Raw genomic sequence first — 13,359 nt, forward strand, 5'->3', positions numbered from 1 at the left:
CCAAACAGTTAGCTAATCAAAGTCCAGGATGTGGATGGAAAACACTGAAAAAAAAAAACCATGTTATTGTCCAGCACTTATATCAGTATCAGGCATCTTGGGAAGTGACCAATGGCTCGAGCCATAGAGCCATAGTCACGTTATCTTTTTTCACCAATAGTGAATTTTTAGTTTTAGTTCCCAGTGACACATTCTGAGTTCCTGTGCTGTGCCATTGTGCTTTGATTGTGTGGTTTAGTATGTAGTTTTCTACAGAAAATTGTCTCACTGATAGTGACTTTATTGTATTGTCTTAGTCTTTGTGACTTGCTATAATATGTGCATATTGTGTTGTTTGTGCAATATATGTTTTAATTTTTAAAAATATTTTCCTAACCTTTCTCATTGAGTTTGGTGTTATATTGTTTTTAACATATAGTATCAGCCTGTCTAATTGTTGTCTAAAATATTATTTGTTTTTCTGGTTTTCTTTACCGGTCAGGCTTACGATTTGTCTGGATTTTAATTCTATCCATCTGTGTACTTTAAAGCTACAACATATGACTACACTGACTACATCAGAATAATCTAATAAATTATCTATGTATATATGTATGTATTTATGTATGCATGTTTCTTGTTGGCATTGTTTATGTATTTAGATAGTGCAAGGGTTTTACTAGTTGTTTTGATGTGTTTATGTTTTCATTGGTAAATTGATGCTGTGTATGACTGTTGTTGAGATACTGTCAATGAATGTCTTATCTTCTGTGTGATTGAGTGTTTGTACTTTGATGTATCTGTTCTGCAACTCATTGTTTAATATGTTTTAGTGTTTGTAAAATAAGCTTCTTGTGTGTAATTGTTCTTTTCTGGTCAACAATCCTCAGCTCTAACAGTGTAATATGGGTATTTTTGTGTAGTATTTTCATGTAGTGTCTGTATGCTGTCCTATCTGTTTCCAATTTTGTGATAATGTTGTAGTACACATGATATATTTGTTCATTTCTTAAGTCAGCATCACCTGTTGGTATAGTTTGTCAGCCTTGGCAATCAGTGGCCGAAATTCCACGCCAGCCACTGATTGCCAAGGCTGGCAAACCACTCAAACAGGTGATTGAAAGCTAGTATGTGCTATTCATTGTATATGAACAGCATATACCAACACAGCTGGAGTGTGCTGTTTATTGTATATGAGTGAAATGGTAAATGTGTTATGACTAACGTGACCAGACGTCCCGTTTTGAACGGGACTGTCCCTTTTTAGAGTTACGAGTCCCGGTGTCCCCGAAATGAACTCTGGGACGCAAAATTGTCCCGTTTTCTGAAACCGCGCGAAAATTTGAGTAGTCGAGCCGGCCGGACGGCCGTCGCGCCGGCGGCCGGACGCGATCGGTGTGCGAGAGCAAACCGCGTCGTCGGTTGACGCGACGATAGCCGAGAGTGGCGAAGACGTCATCGCTCGCGCTTTGTTGACTAATTGTTTGGCAGATTTTTCGTTCGCCCACTTCTCGATATTTGTTTTGTTGTTGTTTGATGCTCGTGTACCTAGTAAATAACTTAAACTTCTTTTGTTTTGGAATCATAAGTTAAAATGCCGAAACGCAAGTGTACGTTCAATGTTAACTTACAAGCAAAATATCCGTTTATCAAGCAAATAAATACTCCCTCAGATGTCAGATGTGAAAAGTGTCGTACAGAATTTAGCGTTTCCCATGGTGGTGCCAGTGATATTGAACAGCATTTAAAGTCTGAAAAACATAAAAATGCCGATCGTACCGCCGCTTCGAGTTCTTCGATGTTAACCTTTTTCAAGAAATCGGACGCACCAACTTTAAAGGATTTGGATATCGCCGCGGCAGAAGGCGTCTGGGCTTATCACACGATACAAGAAAACCACAGTTTTCGCTCTAATGATTGTGCGTCGAAATTAATTCAATCATGTTTTGATCCCAAATTTACATGCGCGCGTACGAAATCAGAAGCTATTGTAGTAAATGTTTTGACGCCTACAGCAATGAAAGAATTAAAAGATGATCTTGATAAGTCCAATTGTATTACAATACTAAACGACACTTCAAACCACGGTAACAAGAAAATATACCCTATTCTAGTGCGCTTTTTTCAACCTTACGTAGGTGTGCAAGTAAAAATTTTAGATCTCCAAGACCAACCGGGTGAGACTTCTGACATCATTGTCGATTATTTAAACCAAGTGTTGACAGATAATAATTTGACAGCAAAAGTCGTGGCATTTTGCGGAGACAATGCCAACGTCAATTTCGGAGGTGCGGCTAGGCGAGGAACTAACAATGTGTTAACGAAATTGCAATCATCACTGAAAAAGCCATTGATAGGTATTGGATGTGGAGCCCATGTAATTCACAATGCAATAAAATCTGCTGCAGACAGGCTACCCTTAGATTACGAAAGCATTATTGTGAAGATATATTCATTTTTTTATGTTTACACAATTCGAGTTGAAGCTCTAAAGGAGTTTTGCGCCGAAACTGAAACGGAATATCAACAAATGCTCGGCTATAGCAAAACTAGATGGCTTGCTCTTATGCCTGCCTTGGAAAGGGTTTTAAAAATGTATCGGCCATTAAAAAACTACTTTTTGAGTATTGAAAAATGTCCCCTGTTGCTAAAAAACTTTTTTGAAGATCCCACATCCGAATTGTGGCTTTATTTTTTACACGCTCTGTCAGCAAGTTTTCATCAAGCTGTATTGAAACTGGAAGGTCAGACTGTATCGGCAATTGAAGCTGCAAAAGAAATCAATCAACTAAAAGACAATTTGACTCAGAAACAGACCAATCAGTTTCTTCCATTTATGGTCCGTCAATTAATAGTGAAATCGAAAGATAATGTTACTGACATAGATGAAGAGTTTGTGAAAAGGGCGGCTACAGAATTTTATCAAACAAGCCGTGAATATCTGGAGCAGTGGACTTGCTTTTTTACCAAAGAAATGGAGATATTTTATTGGGCAGATTTAAAAAAGGTCCCCGCATGGGAAGACGTTCAAAAATCTCTGGATGTATTAATTGAAAAGGAATATATTGACTGTAATAAAGATGCAGAAGTTTTTGACGAATTTTCGTTAATTTGTAACTACATTACATCGCAGAAAGTAACCGAATGGAATAATCTAAATGTTTCCACGGAAACTCGTTGGGTGGAAGTATTCAAACACTTTCAAGCCAACAATCTTCAGCATGAAAACTTTTCTATTTTAATTGAATATATTTTATGTTTGCCTGCTACAAATGCTCCAGTAGAAAGAGTATTTTCTATGATGAACAAATTGTGGCCATCTGAGAAGACTCAGTTACAAATTTCAGTTCTAAAGGCAATGTTGATAATTAAGGTAAATATAAAAAAAACGCGCCAAGAGTTTCATTCTTACTTAAAATCATCACCAGCTATATTAAAGCAAATTTGTTTCTCTGATAAATATAAATATAACTAAACGTTTCGGGTATATATATTTTTTAATTCGTAACTTTTAAGCTAACTGACTTTTCTGAATAAATAACTTTAAAAAAGTGTTTTTTTATTGACTACCTGTTAATTAACCTAAATAAACCAATGTCCCGTTTTGAGTCAAAAAATAAATGGTCACGTTAGTTATGACGTATCCATACTTGAGCCAGTTTTGCATTTTCCACTAAGGCAACTTTTTTAACGTGAATCACTGACTAACCCATGAACTCACGACCTTGTCTGAACCCTAGACACTGTCCAAGCCATTATTATGCTGAAAATGTCACAATCATCTTTTCCTTCACTGAAGTGCATATATTTAAATATCTAAAGTTGGATATTTGTAAATCAGCTATCCACTCTTGATAAGATACTATTTAGGGTGTCTTTTGATTTATTTCTTTTCATAGACCTTAGTGGTTTGGATAGAATATTTGAGTAAATATTTTTAACATTACTGATATAGTAGAAAAGTAAATAATAGTGACTTCATTCTGCTTAGTATTATTCAGAAAAGAAACAGTTTGCCATTCATTATTCTTTACTTGATGGTAGATGCAAATAATTAAAATAAAAATAGAATAAATTATTTTAATAATAATTAGAAAAGTAAATCAATTTACTATCTCATTTTATTATTTCTGCTACTTCCATTCATAACTTCCACTGAAATATTCTGTCTTCATATTTTGACAATTTTTGAGAAAAAGGATGCTCATAGGGTCTTTGTCTTCTAATTTCTTACTTACTAACAGTGATTTTGAAGTTAATTTTTCTCTTTCAATGTAGTTGAGATTATACTTCAGTCATTTATCACTGTAATTATGTAATATGCCCAATCAGTTTTGATATAAGCAAGAATGGTTTACCTGAACAAATTCTTATTGCATCACAAACATTGCTGAAAGTTGATATGTTTTCAATAATGATAGTGGCAAATTAATAGAGGATATCAATTTTCAATATTCATATATATAATTTGCAAGAAGAAACTGTTTTAATGTGTGGATTGACATGCAGAAAACTAGAAAGAACTAAGGTGAAGCATATGTACACATGAAATGGTTTCCTGAAAATCATGACAACAGATGAGTTGTTTAGTGTATAAAAATTTTTCGCAAATTTTTAATGATGCTCTTAATAAGTTTAGACAAAAGAAAAGTTGTAGAAAATCTGATAATTGTGATGTAAAATCAACAGAAACCTGCTGCAACGCATAACTGAAATCCACTTTCAAACTGATTTTAAAACAGATAACCAATGGATTATTTTGAAGTATAATAGTACAGTAGAGCGTAGTTTATCTGAAAGCCGGTTAACCGAAACGTCGGTTATCCGAAAACTTTCCAGTCGAACTGTGACATGCCGAATCGAACATTTTTGATACTAGATTAACTTCTAAAGTATAATTTTTTTGTTTTTATATTTTTCAATATATTTATTTTGTACAAAATAAAGAAATAATTTTTAACAATACAATAGCCTCAATTATTATTATAAAAATTTTCGTTAGGCTTAAAATCGACAAAAATTCAACACAAAGCGACACGCAACGGAGAAAAATTTCAACATCGAATAGGTTAATATATTTTTTTGTACATAAATCGGTTATCTGAAAAAATCAGTTATCCGAACAACCCCAGTCCCCAATTGATTCAAATAAATGATGATCTACTGTATTTTTTTTTTTCTTTAAATCACAGTTTTCGTCATTGGAAAATACTTCCTGTGAAATTTTTTGTCAAAGTCTCACAATGTGATTTAAATAAGTATTTATCTTGGAAAACAGACTTTTCATTATTGACTTGAGTTTGTTGTTTTTCCCCAAGAACATACAGTCATTGAGAAAAATATCATTGAGAGGAAAACTATTACTTGCAGTTTCTGAAATACATAAACACACACATTTGTAAATAACTAGAAACATCTTCAACAGCTGTATCTGATAGACATAAAATGCATTCCAAAATATAGCTGAAGAAGTTAAGGACCAGACTATTTTTGTTTTATTTGAAATCAATTAATAATTAAAACATTTTACAACTTAATTACAAAATAAATAAATTATACTGATGTCACAACTACACTGCACTTTAACAAAACACTATATGAAACAGTTCATTACATTGTATTGCAACATCTCCAAATATTACATTTTTATAAATGACAACTATAAAATGCTTTAGTTTTAACAAAAATTGTCTACAAGTTGAAAATATAGCTACTAAAATTTCAAAACATTATTCAAATAATTAAATATTTGCTTTAAACTCAATACTTCCTATAGTCAATAATTAATAAATTACACAAAGCTTGCAATATTACATAATTTTGTTAAAATTTATTATTAAAAGTTTGAAATTCAATATTTGAAAAAGTGCTACTACTGATTACTAAATTGTTTTAATTTTAATAACTTGTTAAACAAATAATAAAAGATATAAGCAAGCATCTATACACTGTATTATTATTATTTTAACAGTAGAAGAGGAAATGAATTTTTTTAATTCCTTGAAAAGGAAGTAATGGATAGTTCTGTTAAACACTGAAGTTATAAACAAAAAATTAACATGTCATTTTTATAATTAAAAGCAAATCTGTAATGAAATAGAGGAAGTGTTCCAATAAATTTTGACTGTTTTATTTATAACAACTTTGTTAATAAATTGTTTTTTTATATATTTTATAATTTCAAAATAAAAATATAAAACTAAAGTAAAAGCTGCAATGAGTTAGACTTTTGCCCTCTAATTACACAATATACAACTAATAATCAATAAACCTTTCCGATACATATTTAAAAAAAAAAAAAACAATTTAAACATCTAAAAACCTTTAAAAAATTAGAATTATATCATTATTTCTCCAAATATTAATGGTAACTTTCAGCAGTAACACACACGTAAAAGATTCAAACCCTCAAGCTAGATTATTATAAAAAATTAATATTGGAAATGGTAACTCAAATACACAACTTGTTTTACTAACTGCTCAATAACAGTTATTAAATGTAAAATAAAGATTTTATATATAGCTAGTAAGAATTAGAAATGTAAATTCATTGATTATCATATTCCATACACACGTTGAAATTATATCCAAAATATTTTATAATGAATTTCAAACATAAATGGACAAGCACAAAAGTTGACAAAAAAAAAAAAAAACTCAAATAATTGAAATAAAAATAATTATAGCAGCCATTTGAATTTGTTATTAAATAATAGAAACCCATTTATCTTAAATGTCAAATTCTTCAGATTGTTAAAGTATTTAATGTAAGTTTAGCATGCAACCAAATAAAAATCTAGTGATAGTTTAATATACTTGACTTACTATAATCAGATACTTGATATTTTTAAATGTTGCATGTTTTAACAAGTTTTTTTTTATTATTAAAATTAGGATTATTCTTTATTAATTAATATAAAATTTTCTTTCAACCTTTTCCTTATACAATGCTAACAAGAAAAAATTAGATATTTTGTATTTCTAAAAATAATTTTAGCATTTTTCAAATGTCAGAAACTAAACATTGAAAATTAATTGAAAACCATAATTAAATCTCATAGTCAACATTTTTTCAATCACATTTTAAGGTATCTCAAACTTTCAAAATTTTGATCAACTAAGATACAAATTTTCAAAACATTTGGTTGATAATGAGAAGATTATTATTATAATAGTCAATAAAAAAAAAGTAATATTACAATTCAAAAACTGGTTTACAAGATTTGTACAAAAACTCTCTGAAACAAGCCTTTACCAGCAGTATTCTTTATTTTTCAAATGTTTTGTCTGTTTATGCACCTATCAGAATACAATGAATTTGTTTTATCCTGATGATGGCTGCATGAATAACCAAAAATGTTAGCAAAATAACTGTTGCAGGAAAAGGCTTATTTTGGAGATTATTTTGTACAAAAAAAAACTATTAATTTTATCATATTTCTTATATTTTGAATGTTAAAAAATTTATTAAATTTTTTTTTACATTTATTATTTGAATGTAATCAAGAAACAAGATTCCAAAGAATAGAATTATTAAATTTTATTACATTATGGATGAATCATGTTATAAACTAATGATTGAATCATTTGAACTCAAATTACAAATTAAATTTCAAATTTCAGGATATATCTATTATAAATTAATAATTATAGTTATGAAATTTTTAGTCTATAAATCAGTTAAACAGCTACTTTTAAATATTTCTTCTAAAAGCAACATTCAAATTATCAATGATTATTTATCAAATTAATTGTGAAATTACAAAATTTCAAAAAATGTAAGAATTTTAAAAAAGATTTATAATTGAAATTATTGAATTATTCTTTTTTTTTTGTTGTTGTTGTTGCTGTTTATTAATACTGAATAACTTCAAATACTGAAAACTTTTTAAGTATGACATTCTATACTTTCTGAAAAATATATTTTCATCTTTACAATTTATTAATAATTAGAAACCAAAAATGAATTTAAAGATAATTTAAAGCATTATATTACGAGTTAAAACAAAATTTCTATTCCTAATGATTTTTGCATTGATTTATGCTAACTAATTATCAAAATATACAAGAAATTATAAAACTAGGCAATTATTTGGGTGGGATTTTACCTCTTATCATGCACGCTCAACTTAAAATACAACTTTCACATCTCCAAAATTGAATTCTGATAACTCAATGTAAAAGTTTTAATTTTTTATTTCTCTAAAGAAAGCAGGAATCTTTATATACAAATACATTTATGTTGTGAAATTAATTCAAATTTCAAAAATTACAAAGATTGTGAAATGCTAAAACAAATTTAATAAGCTATATTACACACTACAATTTGATTTATAATTTTAATAAAAAGAAAATTTTAAAGATAATTTACAGAATTATTATTGGGAGTTAAAATTGTCACTGCTGATTTTCACATACAATATATTTTCACATTTTAAATGTGGAGAAAAAAATTACTACTTGAACTAATTTGAAATACTAAAAATCAAAATTTTATTTTGTAATGATTTTTAAAGTGTAATATTTCATTTTATATTATTATTAAATATTTATTTATATTAAATAAAATGGAATGTAGACAGACAAAGAACTTTTAATCTTTTTCTGACATTCTTTTGGGACAAGCAATCTTCAGAAATAGCTGTTATTTAATAAGACTTTTTGAGTTATATCAACTAAACAAGAAATATAGAATAATAAAATTAGTTAAGACATTCAACTTGTCAATTGAAGATATAATAATAAATATTTTACAAGTAACAAAAATAATCATATGTGATTTTTTCCAACCATAATTTCATTCTTATTTACCAATTTAAACTGTAATGCAAAACATATAGGAATTTGAATGAGATAAAGTATGATGACGCTGTTATGATAATTTAACACTAAAAAATGTTTTAAAATATTAAATAATGTACAAAACATTTAATAGTGGTAAATTAATCATTTTTCTTTACTCAAATAAGGTTATGATTATGCTACTGGCCTGTAAAGACTTATTAGGAAACTTCCCCCACCTACACCGAATTCATAAGTATATATCATCTAAACAAAAATGAACAAATTATAGAATATAATTAGCTTGGAAATGCGAAAATAAGCACATGAATTAACTACTTAATAAACGCATACTTCCTTAAGTTATTACACAGATGCGAGTTATTATTAAGTAAATAATTTAAAAATTACTTCATTAACCTAATACACGGTCATATAATCTAATCTTACTCAAAAAATTCGATAGATGTTAAATAAACGAATTTATTAACTAAAAAATTTATGAAACGAAACATTGGCACATACAGATGGGAACTAGAAATCCCATAAAACATTGCGCGACGATGATGACTTTTAATATCCTCTTTTTAAATATAATCAAAACAAATGAAAAACAACAAGCTGAAGTATTTTAGACTATCTCTATCTTACCTATTCGAAGAAAATTATTAAAGATCTTACAAGTCGAGTGTGTTTGATAAATCAGGAAAAAAGGGCGATGTCTTCTGTTAGATCCACCCTAAACTGTTTCAGGTCTCCTGAAGGGAGTGACGTCACATCGATTCTCAAATGGCGACGCATAACATCGATAGGGATGTCGAAATAAAAATTAATAATAATAATTAATCGAGCTTATTTTATTTTAAAATAATATCAAATATTATATTATAACGAAAAATTACAATAAATAAATATAGCTAAGCTATTTTTATAAAAAAATATGATATTTTATTTTTGAAATTCTACAGTTAAGTGTCGAGATAATAATTCGTTATTTATTTGGCATTAAGATCGTCCATCAATTTATTCGTATTTATAATTTTATTAAAAATTTTATAAATCGTAAATAAGAGTATTGAAAACATTCATATTCATACATTCATAAACGATTTGAGTAGACTGCCGCGGTCAAGTTGGCAACCTGCCACCGCTCGACCCATCTGGGTCCGGGATCGAATCCGGACGTGTCGAAAAAGGTTCAGGAATTTTTCAGATGGTTGTCCGTCTAGATATGTGGGGCCCCGTCCCTCAACATCCGGCCGCTCCATTGTGGGCATGGTCGAATTCATAATGAGCTTGCTAAGAGGCCCTCTTAGTACCCACAGGGCAGAGTTAAAAATATATATGAGTACGAAGCAGCGTGTAAATCTGGCAATCTAATGGGGAAAATTAAAATATAAAGTATTATTGTTTGTTTTTTGGGTAGTTTTTTGCTACTAAAATACAAATGTAAATGTACGGTACAAGTTATTTAACACATTTAAAGAAAATTAAAATAATTTACGGTACATAAATATGAATCTGCAAAACTCGTAATTTTTATAACTAAATATAACTAATACTAACAAATATTTACATATAGTTTTATGCTTAATCCTAATAAAATCTGAAAAATAAAAACAGACAATAGTATGCAAGCAAAAACGAAAAAAGAAGAATCGCAAGTGTAAAACAGAATACAAAAACATTTAATCAGAATCACTAATGACACTACACTCATCTAATGAGTCGATAGAATTCTCTCTTCCTTATTCTGATAAATTTTTCTCATTTTATAATAAATTTAATATTTCGGAATTCATTTCTTTATGTTTACAAGTATTTATATGAGATACAAACTGGTTATAAATGAATCTGAGGTGATGAGAAGTCTGTCAGGCAAGTCCAAATTTGTATCTCTTTTTGATGTTTTCCTCGTAAATACTTCCCTGAACTGTCTATTACGTTCGTTTCTTGCCACTTGGGCTTCTTCCGAGTATTGCCAATTGGGAGAATGCAAGCTTCAATACTGTCCTTTTGGTGAAATAAAATTGTATGAAGGCTCCCGGACATTGGATATCGTGAAGGGTGTTGGAGGTCTCCCTTGTGTAGGCTTCGTTCATTTAATTTCTTCCTTTTTCCATAATTTAATTTCTGTGGCCGTACTCGGTTCTCGGTAAGTTGACTGCAGGTGTCACATTTTTTGGTTTTTAGACTTAGCATCGAAAGGCTTTGTTGGCCGGTCAGGTCCAATTGTGAAAATATTCAGTCTCGGCGTACTCGATTGAGCTCTAAACATATCGTCAGAAAATGCAATATTTTCAACAAGCCAAGACGAATAAGTATCGAAGAAACGTTGTCAATGCACCGCTACTTTTCCCCATTCTGCTATTAATCTTTTGGCCAATATTCCTAGTTTTCCGCTTTATGCAGTTTAAAAGAATTTCAAAATTCGCGCTCTCTTCTCTTCCTTGAAGGACATATGTAATCGTAGCTTCAAACATTGAATTCTTTGGACTTTTGTCCCATATTTGGAAGAGGGCTCTCGAAAATTGAGGATGTCATTCTGTTAAAAATGAAAAATTAATTTAATACGCACATTTGCGCAAAACTTCTTTTATAATGTAAATACCCAAAGTACTAGCTTAATAACCATTAGTCACAAAGTTGGAATACTGAACAAAAACCTTAAGTAAGTAAACTTCAGAAAGAACCTTTAGGTAAAAAAAAATTACTCACCGTTTCAAAAAAACTCATCACATCCGAAAGCCCCTTTAATCTGTATAAATTACAATTCGAAAATACAATAATCTCTGAATGTTGTTAGGGACGCACACAGATCGATGTTTTTTTAAGAGGACCTCTTTTAGCAAGCCCATTATGGGTTCGGCCAGGCCCACAATGGGTCGGCTGGGTGGTGACGGACGGGCCCGACATATCCGGACGGACCACCCTCGAAAAATTCTTGGGGATTTGTGGCAATTTTTTGGGTCACGTGACCCGGCTTTTTTGCCCGCGAACCCGCATGACGTAGGCGCATCTTTCGAGGGCTATATCTCGCGAACGCGCACATATACAGGTATGGTTCCTTTGACTTTTTTGCTCCCCAGGGGGGTCGACAATTTTCCCCCTCCCCCGTGTCATTCGGACCTAGAATCTTGCCAATGTTTCCTCTTATCCGTTTGACAGAGGAAAGAAAACTTTTACCTTTGATTACCGTTCAGTACCCTGCCTCCAGCGCCCCCTAGATTTACTCACCGCCCACAAGGGGGCGTTATCGCCCACTTTGAGAAACGCTGTACTAGACCTACCTGTTATTTGAAATTTAGCAGCTATGGCCGTCCATACACTTTGTTTAAATACAATGTCTTTATACGTGACACTTTTTTTGTCATAAACACAGTGATATGGTCGAACGGATTCGACAAACTCCTCTATTTCATTTATTTTTCGTTTTTTCGAGACCATAATTGTAGAGCTAACCGCCATTATAAGAATAAAAACTACGTGCTTACTTTGACGTTACAAAGAGACTTTTCTTTATTGGAGGAATTTTGGCGTAAGAATTTTACGCGCGTAAAAAGTAGCGACATGCTCCTTGGACATGCTCTACTCACTTTTCAGCCAAAATGTCAGGAAATTTTTTACGCTTTCTGTTTTATCTTATGTCGAATTTTACGCGTTCCTTGCCTGTGTGTGTTCTGGCATAAAAGCGTAAAACAGAAACTGAACTGAAAGCTGATTTCTGATTGAGTTTTCTGCCACACAATTTTACGCATGTGTGTTCCTGTCCTTAGTGTTGCCACCAGGCCGATTTTCACTCGGACAAACCGGTTTTTAAATTCGTGGTCCGGATTAATTATTGATTTTTTCGATTTTCGTAGAAATTGTGAAATTATGACGAAAGAAAATAAATTTATAAAAATATTTGCGACTATTTTATTTTAACGATTAAAGACTAACTTCACACCCACCCAAACTTATCTCTAGGCTACGTAACAGAAAATGTACTTTAAAATTCTAACATGCAAGTACGGTATCTCTGGCATACATTACGTTTGTTCCAACACAAGTCCATAACTGCTTTAAAACTGGCATGCGCATTGTTCAGTTCTTGGTTGTAAAACGACGTATTTATATTATATATTGCAAACAAGAGTTTAGTGAGAGCCGAAATGTAGGTTTTTGAAAATGCAAGGGAGCCGCAGTTATGTACTGTCGTGGCGGATAGTATGGTAAGGCTGGGAAGGATAAGGTGAGCGATTTTATTATATAATATAAATATAATATAAAAGAAATATTGAGTGTTTTAGTAAACATATTTTCACAAAATTGTGGAAATAAAATTGAAAAAATAAAAATAAAAAGCACAAATTAACACTTTCAGTAAGAGCCGCATATAACTCAAAAAGAGCCGCATTTGCCCATGTCTGATATATTGTATCAACAGTGGCGTGCCGTCATTGGAAGCGGTGGAAGCGCCGCTTCCCTTGTATTTTCTAAAATATAAATTCATATTGGGCGATTATTTTCATATTTTAACGTACTTTTAATTAATTAAAATTATATAATGCGGTTATAATAAAATATTAATTATCTTATTACAAATTTCTATACCAC

At 30.8% G+C, this 13,359-nt stretch overlaps 1 protein-coding gene across 2 annotated transcripts in view; it reads right to left on the reverse strand.

Annotated features, from left to right (window-relative positions):
* Positions 1-9,583, reverse strand: part of Rap1 (RAS oncogene family member Rap1) — a 51,204-nt gene extending 41,621 nt beyond the window's left edge. The window contains exon 1 of one of the 2 annotated variants that reach the window (XM_067276576.1): positions 9,442-9,583. The gene's annotated coding sequence lies outside the window, so the exon portion shown is untranslated. Of the gene's footprint in view, positions 1-9,411 lie in introns of both variants that reach the window. The other variant, XM_067276568.1, reaches the window with a different exon arrangement.
* Between the last annotated feature and the right edge of the window lie 3,776 nt (positions 9,584-13,359).

This window comes from Centruroides vittatus, unplaced genomic scaffold (genome assembly GCF_030686945.1).
Source record: "Centruroides vittatus isolate TY-2023 unplaced genomic scaffold, ASM3068694v2 contig_1159, whole genome shotgun sequence".
Classification (NCBI taxonomy): Eukaryota; Metazoa; Arthropoda; class Arachnida; order Scorpiones; family Buthidae; genus Centruroides; species Centruroides vittatus.